Source organism: Jaculus jaculus, chromosome 16, assembly GCF_020740685.1.
Source record: "Jaculus jaculus isolate mJacJac1 chromosome 16, mJacJac1.mat.Y.cur, whole genome shotgun sequence".
NCBI lineage: Eukaryota > Metazoa > Chordata > Mammalia > Rodentia > Dipodidae > Jaculus > Jaculus jaculus.
In genome coordinates this window covers 44,502,741-44,523,055 of record NC_059117.1, presented here as the reverse complement: position 1 = coordinate 44,523,055, position 20,315 = coordinate 44,502,741, and positions in this window count along the sequence as shown.

The window sequence follows — 20,315 nt, the reverse complement described above, 5'->3', positions numbered from 1 at the left end:
CATGGATATGCCTGGCATCTCTGCTCCAGCATGCTCTAGTTTACATTTAATATCACACAATATTTGGGGCATGTGTACTCATGCCTTTGTTGTAGCCCAGGTTCAATTCCTCAGCATCCATCTAAAGCCAGAATCATAAAGTGGCCCACACATCCCGAGTTTATATGCAGGGGGAAAAGGCCCTGGCATGCCCACAATATCTTTCTCTCTCCTTGCAAATTCCTAATAAAAAAGATATTCTTCTCTGAGGACAGGAATGACAATACCAATTAAGTAAAATATACTACATCATTGTGTCTTCCTGACTCTCATCCAACTATGCAAGACACAAAAGAATAAATCTTATCTCTGTATGCATTAGTGCCAAAGGGCTACCGTCTTGTCAGGGACAGCTTGGGGACCCTAAAGACAAGGTCTTTTAATTTAAAATGTGCTGGTTGACTGATTACAGAGTACAGCTAGACTGTGAAGATCTCTGGGCTGCTCTTCACTTTGTTAGCAGCATGGTATGTATGTATGTATGTATGTATGTATGTATTTGTAGTGCTGAATATTGAACACTGACCCTTGCTCAAGGGAAGCAAGTGCTCTACCACTAACCTACAACTCATAGGCAACATATTTATATAGTCTGAGAGCTCAAACAGTGAACCAACTCAGTGCAAGTAATAAGATTAAGGAAGTTTCAACTCTGGTCTGTGAAGAGTTTATAAACAGGACATAGAAAAGTATGCGGCTTAAATACTCATGTTCTTCACATTTCTGCTTCTGGTCTCCTCATCTGGACTACTCCATATTGCTCAGTTACTTCTGTGGCTTCTATTCTCACCTGCAGTTTTATGCATTTCCTCATCCCTTAGCCCAGTCTAGATCTCCAGAGCACAGCTACCACTTAGGAGTTCTCATGTGCATTCCAGAGACCCTGAATATTTCTGTTCTAGACATTTTCAGACTTACATAACCACCATCTGTCTGGCTGCACAGGCTAAAAATCGAGAATCAATCACTCTCAATCTTTCCTCTCCTTTGTGTCCTCCAACCAATCTGTCATTCAGTCCTGTCAAGTCTCAAGTCTCACATTTCTGGCTCTCTTTCTATGCCTCCTCTACCTCATATCTGGCCCTAACCCTTCAAGCTCATCTTCTCAATAATTTGATGACTAAAGTTAACTAATAGCTCAGAACACATGTTAAGGTTGGTAAGGAAGATATCATGGAGGACCATTGCATATTAGATATGAGTCTGTAGCAATGGAGTGTCAAAGCAGCAAAAGATAGTATTATGTGAATACAAATAGGGTTGCAGAGACTTACAGTCAAGGAGCAGGAGTGTGTTTCTGAGGATGGATGGGTGACTCTGCCTAAACTGGCCTGACAGGATATCCATGGACCACAATGAGAAAGGTAAGCTATTGAAGAAGAAATAAGAATTTGATAAGATAGAAATGGTGTTCAAGGGCTAGAGGGATGGCTTAGCAGTTAAGACATTTGCCTGCAAAGCCAAAAGACTCAGGTTCTATTCCCTCAGGACCCACGTTAGCCAGATGCACAAAGGGGCACACATGTCTGGAGTTTGTTTTCAGTGGCTGGAGGCGCTGGTGCACCCATCCCCCCCCACTTTCTCTTTCAAATAAATAAGTAAAAATACAATATTTTCAAAAAAACAAAGGGTAGTCAAACATTTACAATGAGGTAATCTAGTAGGATTCCTCCCAAAATCAAATAAAAAAAAAAGGGCCACTGGACCAAGGGCAGAACCCACTCCCACTGTTCTCCCCACTGTGCACCACAGTGACCTTTCTGTAGTATATACTTAAGCTTGTCAGGAAAGAACCAGGTTCCAAGAATGACTCAGTTTGCTTGCTCTTTCTCTTTCCTGCCTTCTCCCAGGAAGGGATCTCTGGCCCCATTAGCATCCTACCCAAACTCTCAAAAAGCTCGACATTTGGAGTAAGCATGCACACCCCTCCTAGAATGCCACCTTCTGATGCACCCAAAACACCCTCACACAAGGTCTAATGTCATTTTTCTGCCATGAAAGTGCTTAGCCCAACCTCACCTGCTAAAGAGGCTGGAACCTAAAAGCACATTTTCACATATCTTTCTTGAGTGCTTATTTTTCATGGATTATTGTGAACTCCTTAGCAAGCTCACTATTGCTAAGGCCTACAAGTTGATCCGTAGTGATAATATTAGTAAAAATAACATGGGTTGGAAGATGGTTCAGTGGTTAAGAGGGCTTCCTATGCAGGCATGAGGACCTGAGGCAATCTGATAGATTGTTCTAGTTCAATCCACAGGACCCAAGTAAACAGCTGGATGTGACCAAAACCTGTCACCACAGTGCTGTGGGGAGAAGAGAAGGAATAATCTCTGAGGTGCTCTCTCTCTCTCTCTCTCTTACACACACACACACACACACACACACACACACAACATCAAGCTGCAGGATCAGTAAGAGACTCCAGCTCAAATAAGAATGGGTGAAAAAGTGATGACACATACCCAACATTCCCCTCCAGCCATCACATGAGCACTGCATAGGCACATAAATGTGCACCTACCACACACACACACACACACACACACACACACACACACAAGCACACGCACACACACACAAACACAAACAGCAATTAGTAATCATGAGACCCACTTGCTTACTGTGTTTTAGTAACTTTTACACCCAACTGAGTGTATATAATCTCCAGAAGGATCCTCTGAGCTAAATACTGTCCACATTACCATTTTACAGAAGATGAGGCAAAGATATTAACTGGCTTGGCAGATACCCCCAAGTTTCTGTCAAGACAAGAATCCTTGCTCTTTGCAAGGCCTTACTGGCCTTATTGCATCACACAGGATGATAGGTGCTATGCAAATGCACTGATGTTCTGATGAAAACATGGGAAGGGATAAGAGAAAGTAAAAATGATGAAAACCAGGGCATCAAGGGCTGTGTTGTGACATAGAAGAGCAAAAATTGGCATCTGAGTCCACAGGGGGAGGGAGGGAGAAAGGGAAGGCGAAAAGCATGGAGCAGAAAACATCTAACAAAGCCAGAAGGACTTGTCTCTAATTTCACAGTAAAACTGTAAATGCTGGCCTTATTCTAATCCTCTGAATTTCCTTACACCTAGCTGTTGGCCCTGCTGATAAGAAAGGCATCATAGTGAGGAAGTTTAGGTATGAATTTCATCACTCCCTGGATAGTTCTAGGCAATAGAAGGGGAGACATTGCTATGAAGTTTTAAAACTCACACTAATCACGTAAGGATTGTCACAGGGGGACCCAATAAGACTGTGATTTCTCCTTGTTTTACACCGCAGGACTGAGAAGGGACTTGAAGGAGATTAATTACTTTCCCGGCTAATCAATGCAAAGACATATTTTTCTGCTTCTCCATCTCATAATTTTTATTTCATCTAGTTTGGGCTTTTTTAGGGTTGCCAGATGTCCTAGTTTCAGTGGGACAATCCTGCGTTTTGAAGGTACATCCCATCTGCTCTTGAAAATATTTCTGTTCACTGCTCTCTCGTCGACTGTAGGGTTTTTAGAGCTGCCAGCCAGAGTATGGCTGCTGGAGAGAAGATGATAAATTATTGTAACACCATAAAAAAATCACTCACATCCCCCACTACCTCACCTCCAAGATGCTGTGAATTAATTCTGCAAGAATGTTTGTCACGAAAGGTGAATCTGCAAATCTCCATCTGGGAATTGGAAGCTCTTTCTACCATGGTTTGGAGAAAATGCTCGCAGGCAGGAAAGAACATGTGGAAGGATTCCTGGACTTGCCACTGCAACACCAGCCTCTGCCATCTTCCTGGAAAATGACTCAGGATCAGTTACCTAAGGGGAAAGAATACTGGGTCTTGAGTACCTACTGTTTACTTGATCTAATGCTTGACAGCTTGTATAAAATATCTGATTAGTTTCTAAAGCAACATGCATAGGGCTTACCTTCATCTTACAGGTAAGAAACTTGAGGGTCAGAGACATTGCATCTAGAATTCCTGGTATAAACCCCACTGCATACATCTCAATTTCTGCTGCTAAGGGGAAAAATTGCTTTTCTCCACTATGGAAAATGTAGAAAATAATGGATAGACTTATTCCCTAAGGTTTCTTCCACGATTCCTGAAAGACCAGATAACTTGCTCATAGAGTGTCTATGGGACCTGACAGCAGAGGTCAGACAGGGCAGATATTGATGCTGATTGCTGTCCTAGTTAATGAGGAATATGTTTTGGAGAGAGCTTGTACATAGGAAATTGTTACACAAAGACGCAAATTAAAATGTTCTAAAATCCTATAGAAACAACACTTAGTGAGTCCATTAGTATACACTAGGTAGTCTTCATCATAGTAATTGACGTTTTCCCAAGCTCCTCTTCCTCTCTCTCCCTCCCTCCCTCTCTCTTTCTCTCCCCCCCCCCTCTTATTGTCATGACTTAATAGAGAAGCTCAATGGCAAGGGAGCACTGATTGCCAGGGTGGGCCTTTGTTAGCATATCCAAGTGACAAATGTGCAAGCGAGTGAGAGATCCTAAAATACGACTCTCATGTCAGCTGTCATCACTTTGGACTCCCTCTTGGCAGCGACACCACACGGCCTACTCACTGTGTTGTTTTCCTCTTACCCTTCATGAAACCATTTTTCTTTCAGTAATGAAAATCCTTCTGAGAGTTCAGCTCTGCGTGTGCTGTATTCATCTGTCCCAGCCTCTCTCTTCCTGTTATGCAGGGAGTTTTCACTTGAAAATGCTGTAGGTGTTCAATACACCTTCCAGTGTTTCAGAGGGTTTGGGTGTGTACACATCCACCAGGTCTTCAGAGGCTTGCACCCAGCAAAGTGGTTAGGACTGATTGCAGAAACCAATCCGTTCTCGGTGACTTCAGCGTTCTCCATAGCCATCATACAAGGTAGCAAAACCAAGGTCAATGTTCTACCGGTGAAGAGACGAGTACCCCTACCTTCCTGTGTTATTGCAGACGTATAAATTCCAAGTTCCTCTGTATCCTCAGCTGTAAAATGGCTCCATTTTTCTCTCCCACTGACTGCACAGTCTTGTTTCCCTGTGGCTGGTGCTCTGGAAACATGATTTTCCTCCCAGTTCTCAAAGCTCAGGCCCTCCCAGCCTGAGATGGTCTCGTGGTGCCTCACTTTTGCTTTCTACTGGAGCTCTCTCCTGTATAGTCACTGTGTGTTTACTGCCCGTGTCCACTGTAGAGGCAAACTCCAGAGGAGTCATGGCTGTGATCCAGTCAGATGTCAACAGCATCAGTGTGAATGAAGAAAAAAAGAGGTATCAATTTGTTGATGGGGTTCAGCTTGTCCACCCACCCCACCACCTACTCCAAAGAAAAGGAAAAAAATAGTCCAGCAGTGGAGAAACTGAATGGACTTAGGGAGAGTGGCTATGAGGATAAATTAACTGCCTGACAGCTTTTAGTGTGCAGAGGAAACCTATGAGTCACTCCAAGGTGATCTTCCCATGGCATAATTTGGTTGGGGTAATTGGGGAACCTAACATTAGGATTGGCTGACAACTGCCCACATCCTGAAGTAAGAAAGTGATCAGTCAGGCAAGACAAGAAGTTGAAGGGCTGAAGGACCCATTAAGTTCCATGATTTCCCTCTGGGTGGCGCTGTGTAGATGCGTCAGCTCAACAGAAAGAGCCCTTCCCCCACTGCCACCAAGCTCTTGAAACCTCGTTACTCACAGTGGCCCCAGGTGGGGATCCGGCTGTGGGCCCAGGATTGCCAACACCAAGGATTTATATGAGACACTGTCTGGCACGTACACGGATCTCAGCTCAATTTCTCTGCTTCCTCTGACTAGAGGACAAAATGTTTCAATGACAGTACACCCTGTCTAGATCTCCATGGTGTTTTTGCCCCTAGCACAAAGCAGTATCAAAAAGAGTGGCTGGGGTCTTCAGTGGCCCCACTGGTTACCTTCTTCCTTGACTGTAATTTGTAATTACAGAAGTGCATGTTTTTGTAGATGGTTTAAAAAAAACATATAAACAAAAATAATTTTTAAAAGTCAACTGAAATCACACCACCTACAGCTAACCACTGTTAACATTTAATGCATTTCCTTAAATGGATACTGTTTGGTAACCTGTGTTTTTCTAACTTAACAATATAACAAGAAAATTTTCCAAGGTGGGAACCAAATTTAAATCATTTTTAAAAGTTCCTTGGTATTACAGTATTTCATTTACAAATGGACTATGGTTTATTTAACCAATTCTATATTGTGGGACATTAAAATTCCTTTGTTCGCTCTCTGTTTTCTTCCCTCCATTGATCCATCCTTTTCTCCCTTTTAAAGTGCTTCTGGAGTTTTATGGTAAAATCTGAAATAAGTATTTTTAATCAGTACTTGTCCAATCATTTCCTATAATGCACATTCCTAGAAATGGATAAAGTTTATACATAGCATTGCAGTTTTTGATTTTTCCTGCTTTCTGGTTTTATTCATACCACCAGTGAATACAAGGACCAGAAAGCACACCAGGGAAGAAACTCTGTGAAGTCTTACAAGAATTTTCCCTGCTATTAGTTGGTAAAGGAGCTTACCAGTCTATTGCCTAAAGAAGTCAGAGAATCATGGATATAAAAAAAACTTCACAGAGGGGCCAACCAGTTTGCCTTATTCCACAGAGAAGTCTGCAGCATGAGCCTGTTTGCTTCTCCTACCTCTGCCTTGTAGGACAGGAGACTGGAAATATGTTGAAATAACTCCAGAACTAAGAGGAGATGTACTTTGGATTGTGGTGACCCTTAAAGCAGTGGCTGCTGTAAATACATTGTCTTCTAACATCACCTGGTTGCTTTTTTCGAAAGGAAGGTAACTTTTTTTTTTTTTTTTTTTTGCCCCAATATGTTGAATCCCTCAGGTCGAGGCAGTACAAGACAGCAGGGACTCTTCTCACTATAATTTGAGGGCCTATATAAAAGTTATTTGAATCTGCTTCATTGTGACAGGAGAAAGGGAAGGAGAGGCTGAAATGCTGTATGATCACAAGATCATAAGGTTAGTTAAAATTTTTAAAAAACATGGTAACAGCAAAACAAAAATAAACAAACAAAAAACCTGAAATCCATAGGATCAGCCCCAAAGATCTAAGTGAGAAAAGCTGCCAAAGGAACCAACAGGCAGTGATGTAGAGAAGCAGGATCTGGAATTCGGCCAGTCATTCAAGAGAAAGGACAAGTAGTTGGAAGCCTAGAACAGTCCAGGGGTTTTCTTGCTTTTAGTTTACTTTTATCAGTCTACATGGGCAAAGTGCCCATTAACTTCTGGGTCCCCAACCCAAGGCCCAAGGGCAAAACAAACTGGATGGTACACACAGAACCTCCAAGGGTATAAGTTCAATGACATTCGAAAATGACCAAGCAGCTAAACTGGCCTTTGGTAATCAGATGCCAGGAAGGGGAAGTATTTGAGATAAGCGAAGTCTTCTTCTCTATGAGGAAGACAGGTTTCATTTTAGATCATGAGTTGTGCCTCTATCTCTGCATATAAAGTACCCTGGAAGCAAGGAAGGGCCCCAGAAATTTATTTTCATATCAAGAGGAGCTATCAGACTTGAAATCCATTTTAATATGATAGGACTGTGTGTGGTTAAGAGATCCCAGGCCCCTGTATTCTCTTGGCTTATCTTCCATGTGAATATATTTGCTTCATAATTACAAGAATTAAAATTGTTCCTTAAATTGTTTTCATAGAATTTTTCATGATGTAACAATACACAATACACAATGTACAATAAAGATTTCATATATATGGGGTATGATTTCAACTCAACCAAATATTTATACATACATAGGAAAAGGGTATTAGAAGGGAATAAACCAATATTTTAATAGTACCAGGGAAATATTTGAGCTTTAATGGACCATTCTTTTTTGTTGGAAACAAGGAACCAGTATTGTGTATCATTGGTAGGAAGTGCCTTGTTTAAGGAAGCAGAAACAGCCTTGCTTGTACTTCCACCATGAAAATCAAGTAGAGCCCAAGAAAATGTATCAATGGGACTAAGAGATGAAAAAAAAACCAACAACATGAAATTAGATATAGTAATTCATGCCATATGTTTGTCTCTTTTTATCATGGTGACCTGAAAGAAATAACTTAAAGAGGAAGATTTAGGGCTTGGATGATGGCTGAGCAGTTAGCTCTTGCTTGCAAAGCCTGCTGTCCCAGGTATAATTCTACAGGTAACCATGTGAAGCTGGATGCAAAGTGGTGCACTCATCTGCTTTCCAACTTTTCACCCTAAGATAGTGTTCATCCTGTGTAGAAAGGTGAGTTTCTTGGAGGCAACAAATTGAAGGATCCTGTTGTTAACCCAGTCTGAAAACCTATGTCTTTTGGTTGGAGAATTGAGGCCATTGATATTAAGAGATATTATTGAAAGTGTATTTATTTTTGCCATTTTTTTGTAGTTCTTCCAGTTTTACCTTTGCTCTCTTGTATTAACTAGTATTTAAGTATGGTTTGTTTTTTCCAGGTTCCTCATATGTGTGCTTTACTTTCTCTTCAACATGGAGAATTCTTTCAAGTATTTTCTGTAGAGCTGGTTTTGTCTTCAAATATTCCTTTAGCATGCTTTTGTTGTGGAATGTCCTTATTTCTCTATCTATTTGAATGGATAGCTTTGCAAGATAAAGTAATCTTGGTTGACAGTTGTTATCTTTCAGAACTTGGAATACATCACTCTGAGCCCTCTGGCTTTTAAAGTTTGTGTTGAATAACCTGCTGTGATCCTGATGGGCTTACCTTTATATGTAACTTGATTTTTCTCTCTTACTGCTTTCAATATATTTTCTTTGGTTTGTATGTTTGGTAGTTTCATTATAATATGGTGAGGTTCTTTCAGGTTTTGTCTGGTTGGTGTTCTAAAGTATTCCTGTATCTGCATTGGCATCTCCTTCCCAATTTGGGGGTAGTTTTCTTCTATGATTTTGTTGAAAATGCCTACTATACTTTGGAGTGAAATTCTTCTACTGTATCCTGAATTCTTATGTTTGATCTTTCCATAGTGTCCCAAAGATCTTGAAATTCCTATTCATACCTTCCTATTAGTTTGCTTTCTCTTTGTTGGACTGTATTAAATCTGCCACCTGGTCTTCTAGTTTATATATTCTGTCTTCTCCTTCATCCATTCTACTGGTGAGATTTTATACAGATTTTTTTTTTTTATTTCATTGACTGTGTTCTTCATTGCTAGTAATTCTGACTGGTTTTTCTTTATTATTTCTATTTCCTTATTTCTGTCTTATATTGACCTCTTTATTTCATTAAATTGGTTTCCTGTGTCTTCTTTGATTCCTTTGGTTTCCTATTTCATTCCTTTGATTCCCATTTTACTTCTTTGAGCAGATTTATAATCATTCTTTTAAAATCTTTCTCAGGCATTTCCTCTAACTCTTTCTCACTGGAGGTCATTTCTGATACATTAATACTTTTTGGTGGATTTATATTGTCTTGATTTTTGGTGTTTCTTGTGTTATAATGTACATATTCTTGCATCTTAGATTAATTTAATGCTTGGATTTTCTGATTAGGTATAGTATTATTATATGTATCAATCAATCTGATGTTATATATCTTCAGGGTAGGAGCTTAAGGTGCTAGGTGTGGCTCTTAAAATTCTCAGAGTAGCTACAAAAGTGATCCTTGATGTTGTGTTTGCCTGCTATGAGAGTATTCAAACAGGCTGAGTAGAACAAAATACAGGCAGATTCTAAAATTTAACTAAACAATGTACATATTCAATGAAAAATAGCACAGAGTATTTATGCAAGAGTAGGTATTATGACAATCAGATCATCTAACAAAGTCACAGTCCCTTAGAGTATGTGTTGGCCCACACCCTTAATCCTGTCAACTAGGAGGTTAAGATTTCTGATCTGTTGAGGACTTCACGTCAGCTTGTGACCAAGTGAGACCCTTCCATAATGAACAACAGAAGAGGAAACAAAGTCACTATAAATCAGGAAGCAACAAATAGCAAGCCCCAAATATAGCTTATTTAAGAATGGCAAATCCAACCATCCATCAGGTTTAACATACAATTTATCCTCATATGGAAGGTGCAATTAGCACTTCCAGTTCAGGCCTATATACCAGGCTTATTTGGCGGGTACTGATCTGGTATAATCCCAGTTACCTTTTGGGATGATTTGGTCTCAGTTATGCTGTGCTCCTGCTTGGGGCCCTCTTTGGTGTGTTGTGGGTTCAAGTAGGCTTGCTGGATCGCTGCTTGGGTCACTGGTGCTAGGTCATATGAGCTCCCTTTCCCAGGTCTCTGGTGCTTGCTGGTGCTTGCGCTGGCAGTGGGGGAGGGGAGGCTGTGGATGGTGGCTCTAGTTCTCCCGCTGGTCCACATGCTCCTCTACCTCATGATCTGCTCCTCCATTGGTCACTGCAGTCCTCCCTTCACGTTTCTTGAGTTTGCGAGAAGTTCCAGGTGAGTGGAAAATCCCCTCACCTGGCTTTTCCTGGGGCTAGCCGAGCCTTGCAGCTGTAGCCAAGTGGTCCTGCTGCAGCAGCTGCTGCTGTAGCCACTTCTGCCTGCCTATGTGGGCTCTAGACATTCTGGATCTTTCCTACTTCTCTGCTACAGTTGGTGATTTCTTATACCTCTCCCGTTTTAGTAGAAGAGTATATTTTACTGTTTTTTTTTTTTTTTTTCTCCCCTAGGCTCCTTTGGCATGGTTCCTACTCTGCCATGTAAACAGGAAGTCAATGTATTCATCTGTGATCCAAAGATGCCTACAACAACAGGAGGCAGAGTTAGGAAAATCTGAAACTTTGGGGCCAGCCAGTCTGAAATTTCTTTTATTTAAAACCAGATGAATCACAAATACCTTGAGGTTGTCTTCTGACCTCCACAGTAGCAAGCTTCCCAAATAAACAAATGGAAATAAGGAGGGGTGGGGAGATATGTTTTTGGCTCATGGTTTTAGAGGATAGACTTGAAGGTTATCTGGTCTATGGCTTTGGGCTTGAGGCAAGGTAGCACAATGTGGCAGCAGGAATGTGGTAGGGAAGAAAGTTGTCAGGAAGAAGTGGGAAGAGAAGAGGGAGAAGAAAAAGGAGTAATGCAGGGCAAGATAACACTCTTACCTCCTCCAGTTAGCCTCAACAGTTTTTCAACTTAGCATCACCAGTTAGTACCAATTCTTCAATGTGGGAACCTGTAGAGGACATTTCATAGTCAAGCTGTCACATGACCTGCTGTGCGTTCTTGAGCTTTTCTTCGGGTTTAGTTTTCATTTTCTCTGATTTCATCCATGATATTTGGCTTGGCAAACTTTCAGCTCACATTCAAGCTAGAGATCAGTCAACTAACCAATTGATAACAATGGTGCAGATATGAAGGATAAATTCATCAGGAGTGCAATGATTATACTTAGGTTAATAAATGAGTCAACTGCAAAGACTTCTTATCCCATGATGTAGATTCAGCCATTCTCGTGTAATCTGTCTTTTTAATTCTCTGATGAAAACCACCTTCATGGGTTGTTAAAAGGAGATATCCAGACTGAGAGGTACATACAACTGCATAATAGGAAGCAGGTTGCATGGAGCAGACAAGATCAGGCATGGTCTCTCATCCCTATAATCACAGAAAACTAAGGTAGGAAGATTTTCATAAGGTTGAGGGCAGTCTTGGCTGCTGTTTGATGATTTGGAGTGTGGTTTCAGCCCTAGCCATTCTTGACCTGAAACAAATCAGTCTCTGAGGTTCCATTTTCTCATTTTTAATATGCTTGTCACATCAGTCCTCCAGGTAATTAATGTATGAGAGCTAGAAAACCAGTGCCAACATGAGAAATGATGTTTCCTCTCTTCTCCACTCCCATCTCCAACCCAAGTTACTACAGATAGATTCTTCCTAGGATGATGGTGCTCTTAAAAGTAGAGATCCATGTCCCATAGAAACAAAATGGAAACCCTTCTGAGGTAAGCTAGTATAGGTATAGCTTGGCAATTCAGAATACCACTTGGCTTGAACAAGACACACACTCCATTCTTAACAGAGAACCTGCTCCTCCCTTAGCAACCCTTTAGCAATTTATCTATTTCCCTTCAAACATGTCCTAACACATGCCAGAATGGGAGGCAGAGAGTCATTATGGCCTAAACCAATTTTGCTTGTATGTACAGTAAGGCAAGCTGTGTTCTCTGAGTGAATTTTGGGGGGGAAAATATAATCCTATTTAGTATCATATGCCTGCCTATATGTTACTGAGCATGCACCTGCTTAAAATCAGTTGTATCATGAGAAAGACTTACTCAGTGAACAAGCCCCCCAAAAGAGGAGAAAACAACAACTACTATTGTTGAGTATTCTGACTCAAGGAACCCTCTGCTTTCTTGCACCATATTCCCCTCCATGTTTTATTTTTGCTTTGCTCACTAACAAAATATCTTGCTGCTTTGCTATGTGTGTGCTTCTTTAACTCTGTGAAAGGTGCCACAAACCTGAAACCATACGAGCAAAGAGCACTTGTCTTCTCCTGCGCTGACCTGTGAGTCTATATGTTTCCCTGTGGAGCTCACTGTGAACTAGTTCTCCCCGTAGTAGTCTGAAGTTTCAGTTTTGCTAAAGTATTTGCAATGGTCCTTTTCTCCTTATCAATCCAGGATGGGTTCTAAAAAGAAATTCTATGATGCTCAGAAAGATCATCAACTCATGGGAATATTGTTTTAACCTGGTAAAAGTAAAAAGTAACAAAGCTATTCAATTGAACCACTGATATGAAAATCTTTCAGTATTTTTTATATGAAATTTGAATTTTTGATTGACTACCAAACTTTTTAGCTGTATGATTTTTGCCCCCTCCCTCCCAAGCTGTTTTTCAGTAGATAAGCAATAAAAATCTTAGTATCCCTCAGGGACTACAATTGTATTAATTAATTTTTGATATAGCAACTCACAAAGTGACCTTCAGCAGTCCTATTTGCCTACAGATGTGCTAAGAGTTGGGCTTGCCTATAGGTCAAATGCCTGAAGAGTGAGTTTTCAGTCAGTAGCTGTTGTTTGGATAACAATGGAATTGACACTGCAGTAGAAGCAATAGTCACTTCACCATCAGATTAAGTGCCCTTAAAAATTCAATAGTGGTGAGCATTCAAGATATCTCTATAATTGTGAAGGCAGAAATAGAATTCTCCATCCTCCAAACAAGAATAAAATTCTTTTTTTATTAAATATTTTTTTGTTGTTCATTTTTATTTATTTAGTTCAGAGTGACAGGAAGGGGCAGAGAGTAAGAGCAAGAAAGAGAGAGAGAGAGAGAGAAAGGGTGTGCCAGGGCCTCCAGCCACTGTAAACGAGCTCCAGATGCTTGTGCTCCCTTGTGCATCTGGCTAACATGGGTCCTGGGGAATCGAGCCTTGAACCAGGGTCCTTAAGCTTCATAGGCAAGCACTTAACCATTAAGACATCTCTCCAGCTCAAGAATAAAATTCTTAATCCTCTCCTTTTCTTTCAATTTCTACATGTGATTCCTTTCTTCACTGTCTGTCCTTTCCCAAGATGTTTTGTATATGATGTCCTGCTTCAATATTCATATGTTATATAAATATACATGTGCATCAACATATATGTGATTGTATATCTACATACAAAATGATAACCATTGTAGAAAACTCTATTTTATCACTAGCTGAATTTCCATCTCCCCCCGCTTGTCGTTGTATTTGTTCATATGCGTATGGATATATAAATGTGTGGACACATGTGTGTGGAAGCCAGAGATCAACATCATGTGTCTTCTTTAATAATTTTCCATTTTATTTACTGAGACAAGGTCTCTCATCAAACCTGGAGCTCACCAATTTTGCTAGGATAGTTAGCCACCCTACCCAGGGAATCATCCAGTCTCCAAACTTCCAGCACTAAGATTGCAGGTGAGTGCCACCATACTTAGCACATGTGGGTGAATTAGAACTCAGGCCCTCACACTTGATAAAAACAACTGGTTGAAAGTTTTTGTTTTCTATGTTTTATCTACCCACTCTTTTTATCTGCCCACTTAGTAGCTTCTTACACCAAGATTTTTCTGATTGAATCATTTAATGATAAAGTCATTAAAAATCATTACATTTTGCCACAGGTCATCTGAAAGCCTGTTTCCTAATCTAGAAACAAAGTTGAGAAGTGGATTGAATGTATGCACTTATTGATTTGGGGTTAAGTAGATGCAGGTGAATAAAATCCAAATGCCTAATTTCTTACTTTAAACAAGGACCTGTAAGTGTGACTTCATCTCTCCAGATGTTTTCTAAATATTTAAATTTCCATTTTCTTTTATCATCTTTACTCAGGATCAGCTAAGTAATTTGCATGGTCCAGTGCACAATGAAAATCCAGATATCCTTGTTAAAAGTATTAAGAATTTTAAGTAAATGTGAGACTCTTCCACAGATGGGCTCTGCGTCTATGCAGGTCCTGTCTATACTTTTACAAAGGTTTCTTTGGTTTCCTTAAACTACAACATCATGTTTTTAATTCTTTTGAAATGCTTATCCCTTTCTCAGGTTTTCTTTCTTTCTTTCTTTCTTTTTTTTTTTTTTTTGAGGTAGGGTCTCATTCTGGTCCAGGTTGACCTGGAATTAAGTATGTAGTCTCAGGGTGGCCTCTAACTCATGGCAATCCTCCTACCTCTGCCTCCAGAGTGCTGGGATTAAAGGCAGGGATGTGCCACCATGCCCGGCATTCCTCAGGTTTTATTTTTCACACTTGGACCAATATTGTATTTATTCTTTCAACAGCCACTGTAGGAATGCCTCATGCCTGAGTTAAGTGTTGGTGATGCAGAGATAGGCGAATCTCATATTTGGGAGTCACCCTCGAGAGAACTTATAGAACTATAGAACTTCAGGTCCTAACCTTTGAGCAAAAGTATCCACCCTTTTACTCTTTGATTTTTATTAAGTGTATGTAAGAAGTTCAAATGTATTCAGTACAAAGCAAATGTTATCAAATGAGGGTTCACTACGCATGAATCATGGTAGCAAAAATTAAGACCAAAATCATAATTCCTATGATAATAAAACATGATATGCTCTTCACCTTTGCAGGTATAATTTAATATTTATTAAAGTTTCCAGAAGGCATATATGATGGTTTACATTCATTGCCAATTCGACAGGACCTAGAATCACCTAAGAAACAAATTTCTGGGCAGGCAAGTGTGGGATTATCTAGGTTAGCTTCTGGGCATGCCTGTGAGGTTAATTGAGGTGTGAAGATCCACCCTAAATGTGGGCAGCACCATTCCATTGGCTGGGATCCTTGGCTATATGAAAATGAAAAAGGTAGGTGAACACTAGCATCCATTGCTCTCTGCTTCCTGATTGAGGACACAATGGGACCAGCTCTGCTCCTGCTGCCATGATTTTCCTGCCATGATGGACTGTAACCTCTAACTATAAAGTAAACTGAAGTAAACCCCTCCTTCTTAAGTGGCTTTTGTCACAGTATCTGGTCAAAGCAATGCAAAAAATAACTAACACAGTATTTTATTTGTAGTGCCTCCTTTTAATTTCTCACAGACATATTACCTTAAATAAAGACCTATACAGAATAGTAGAGATGAAGAAGAAAGGTGTAGTTATAATATTTTTATCAAAAGGGAAAAATATGGGAAATAGTCTACATGTCTATCAAAAGAAGTTTAGTCAAATGAATTGTAGCTCATGATAGCCAGGGACTATTGTGTAACAAATAGAGTGAAGTAGATTTCTTTTCACTGCAGGATTTTAGCAAATCATGGAATAGTTTGTAGAATATGACACCAAGAGGAGTCATAAGGTATAATATTCATATAAAACTGACCTGTAAACATATCTACTTTTATATCTGTATCTGATAACATTTGTCAAAAGCTTTCAGAACACTTTATAAGAATGATCAGGGTGCTATGGGAAAAAAGAAAGACAGGGAGAGAGAGAAAGAAAGAAGGAAACTTAGGTCTCATTTCATTTCTTCCTGAGAAGTGTGATGATTTTTTTTTTTAATTCTCTCTCTCTCTCTCTCTCTCTCTCTCTCTTTTTTTCTTTTTCTTTTTTTTTTTTTTTTTTTTGAGGCAAGGTCTCACTCTAGTCCAAACTGACCTGAAATTCCCTAAGTAGTCTCAGGCTGGCTTCAAACTCATGGCAATCCTCCTACCTCTGTTTCCTTAGTGCTGGGGATAAAGGCATATACCACCATGCCCACCTTTTTACTTTGTCTCTAAACAGTATGCTAAAGAAATAAACTATTCTGTCACTAATTCTCTTTTCTTTTTCATTCTTTATTTATAATATCATTCTGGAAAAGTTTTGGAGAAAGTAAGTAATACACTTCAGAATCCCAAACACTGTGACTGCCATAATTTCTACAATCAAGAAGATTTGGCAAAGTGTCTTCTCTCAACCAGGGTCATTCAAGTGACAAAAACCTCAACAGATACACTGTCTGCCTTTGAGAGCCTTTCTACTCTAGCTATATGACAGCAAAAGTAAACTCTATTTCTGAAAACTTCTACTCAAAAACTATAGTATGAGAAGACTCACTGTGTATTAGGACACACTTTACTCTTCCTCGGGGTCTTATAAAAAACCATTTATAAGCATTATTTTTGTTAAGTTCTCACAAACCTCTATGAAAGTAGAACCAGGAATTATCTGCCCTCCCCAAAGTTTGTGACTGCTGAGAACTGAGCCGTGCTGCAGGAAACCATGGCCCTACAGCACAGAGGCCACCACACAGAGGGCCCTGCTCTTCTGTGCCAAGCTTACAGCATGCTCCCATCACCATCACCCCACATCTAAGGCTGCAGGACCAGCTTCACTGGGGATATCATCACCTCAAACTGGGCTCCTGGCAGGAAGAAGAGAGATCAAAACCTTCACAGTTCCAGAACTTCCACCTGCAAGAGGTAGGCATCACTATTACCCAGGTTTCCTGGGCCAAAGCAACTCTCAGATTCATGCCTTAGTGGCAGAAAAGAAGTGGTGTCATGGTGCCCAACAATACAAAGGATGGATTAAAGACTTACACTGAACAGGCTACACTGAGTACAAGGTTGAGACTTGGCCACAGGGTCAGCAAAGGAGACCAGACAAGAGGGCAAACAGCCACTCAAATAGGTTTCTTTTTAAATTATTACTTTTTATGATAAAAGCATGCATGGTAGCTTTTCAAAGATATGGAGGAAATTAAAAAAATTCTGCAGAAGGAGCATAGTTCAGAGAAAAAAGATCAAAAGAACCAAAGTTAAAAAAACAAACAAATAAGAAGGACTGGGGAAATGGCTTACTAGTTATGGCATTTGCCTGAAAAGCCGAAGGACCCAGGACCCATGTAAGACAGATGCACAAGGGGGCACATGTGTCTGGAGTTTGTATGCAGTGGCTAGAGGCCCTGGTGTACCCATTCTCTCTTTCTCTCTCATAAATAAATAAATAAAATATTTTTAAAAAAATTAAAAAAACTTATAGACTCATTTGCTTTATTCTTTTTCTCCTTCTTCTTGTTCTCCTCCTCCTCTTCCTCTTACTTTTTTTCTTTTTGGTTTGTCAAGGTAGGTTCTCACTCTAACCCAGGCATTCCTGGAATTCACTATGTAGTCTCAGGATGGCCTTGAACTCACAGTGATCCTCCTACCTCTGCTTCCCATGGGCTGGGATTAAAGGCGTGCACCATCATGCCCAGCTCATTTGCTCTATTCTATAGAATGACACTTGTCTAGTAGATATATTATTTGAGACACATATACCATAAAATTTTTAGTTGTCATGTTACAACAAAGTGAAAGGAAACATATAAAATTAATTTTTAATAATTTTATTTAATTCAAATTATTGCTGAAATATTTACATTATTTTTCACCTTAAGTCCTTTACACTGATTTATATTGTATAACACAACCCAACTCAGATGCTAAAATTTCTCAAAATTATTGATCTGTATTTACATTTATAGTCGATAAAAGGAGATTAACTTAGCCCAATTGCATTAAATATACTTGAATTTTCCAATAGCTCAATCAAATAACCATTTTTAAATTTAAGAGGAAATAGATTTAAAATTCATTTTTTCAATTGGTCTCATCACATTTCAAGTTCTTAATAGCCACATTTGACTAGTGCCTACCATCTTGTACAGTGCAGATTTAGAATGCAACCTTGGGGATATCAATTACCAGCTTGAAAATCAGCTTTTCTATGTGGTTATAAAATGAATGAGCTGGTTAGTTGTTTGCTTTCTCATGTGGAGTTCTGTCACTTAGTAATTCAAGTCCACACACACACACAAGGTTTACAGAATATGACACTATTTCCTCTTCTCTCTATTGACCATTTTCTGGGCTGGTTTCTATATCAATGAATTTCAGATATTTCTGCGTGTGTTTCAAAACTTAAGGATGCCATTCATATTTGGAAAGACCTCATGCAATCTATTTTAGAAAATATTAGCAAAATTAACCTACAGTCATCTTATATTCCTCTACTACCTTTTGCTTACTGCCATTATACATTTAAATGTTTGCTCCCAAGCCTTTGTAGACATAAAAGGTGGCTGTACCTGAATTTTAAGGCCTAGAAGCTCAGCACAGCCCACTGCCAATTACTTCCCTCTGCCATGATTTATCTCATCAGGAGCATATCCTCTCCTCACCACATGAGCTTGGTTTGTATTTCACCTACCTGTCCAAGTGAATTACAATCAGCTTTTATTGTTCTGTATGATCTAAGAAGCCAAGAAGCAAGTAAAGAGTTGTATGTCTGCTGTCTTTCTTTTAAATAGCTATATACAAAATGAGTCTTATAGGGAACCAAGAATACAAGTTTCAAACATTATTAAATTAATAATCTCACTTGAACATTAAGTATTTATTATCAATGAAAGGAAAAGGGAGTTTAAAATCATAGAGCTAAAAAGTAGAGACATCTGGATTATGAAGAGCAGGTAAGTCCTTATTCAGTGCACGACTATGCACATGAATCGTCCATATCAAGTGTCTGCTGGGGTAATGGAGCATGGCTTTCCTGGTACACAAAACACCCAACTGAGTGACTTGCCTATGTGTCCATTGATGTTCTGAGATCTAAAGGGCAGCTGTTTGGAAAATAGAGTATTATTATTTCATTGTTTCAGAAATCAGACTTTTGGCATGGTCTTAACTCTTTAGGACACCATTAAAAACTCAAAAAAAAAAAACAAATAAATGAAATATATTCCATTAATCAGTACTGAGCAACAACCCATCAGGTGGCATGCCAAGTACCACTGGTTATTACTGGGGAGATTCAGATCAATGAAGAGCATTTCCAAACTTGGATTCCAAACAGGAAGCCACTCTTTCCTGCCAAGGGATTCTACTCCCACAATAAAGAAAGGAAAGAAGGAAGGAAGGAAGGAAGGAAGGAAGGAAGGAAGGAAGGAAGGAAGGAAGGAAGGCAGGCAGGCACAATCAGGGAAAGAAATGATCCTTTATTTCTGTAAGTACACAGAGCAGGATGGGATGAGGTTCACATGAGGTCATGGAGTGATTTTGTGAATGGCGAGACTCATTCTTCAGCCCATGTTATCAGCTTCCCTATAAAAATGGGTTTTTGCAACAAAGAAAAGAAGCAATAATGGTATCATCACATCACCACAGCCACTTCAGAGAAAACAGACTTTGAAAGTTCAGGCTGTGAAAAGAGGGTTTCACTTTCTCCCAGCTCTTTTAGGAAAAAGAAGCAGACTAATGCATGAGTAATCATTGCCTTAAAACAAGAAACAAATATTATGAAAAACAGATAATTATAATAATTTAATGGTATTAACTTTACTATTAATGACAGAAATGAGAATACCACTAATAGTGAAATGTCCACTTTACTCTTTTATTTCCCTACAGCTAGTGAGTTGAGGCAGACCTGTGAGAAGTTCTAGGGAAGATCATCAGGATTTCTCCCACTTTGACAACTTGCTCTTAAAACACCATGACTATCTGTCTCATCTGCAGAGACGTCTTTTCTAGCCACTGGAGAATGAAGTTAAACAGGATTTAAGAAGCACAAGGGACCTCAGGAAGAATGGAGCTGAGGAGGTCCTTCAAGTTACTGTTCTAGGCCAGAGGCTTCTTCTGGGTTCAGTCAAGCTCTCCAGTGCAGTATTTGTTGATTAGGGTCCCAGAGATGTCCCAACAAAATATGATATTCCAGGAAAATCCCAACATACATTTGAGGTTTCCTCTTTCCTGGCCTTTCCCTTTGTGCCAACAGTGTTCTGGAAGGAGTGTTCGG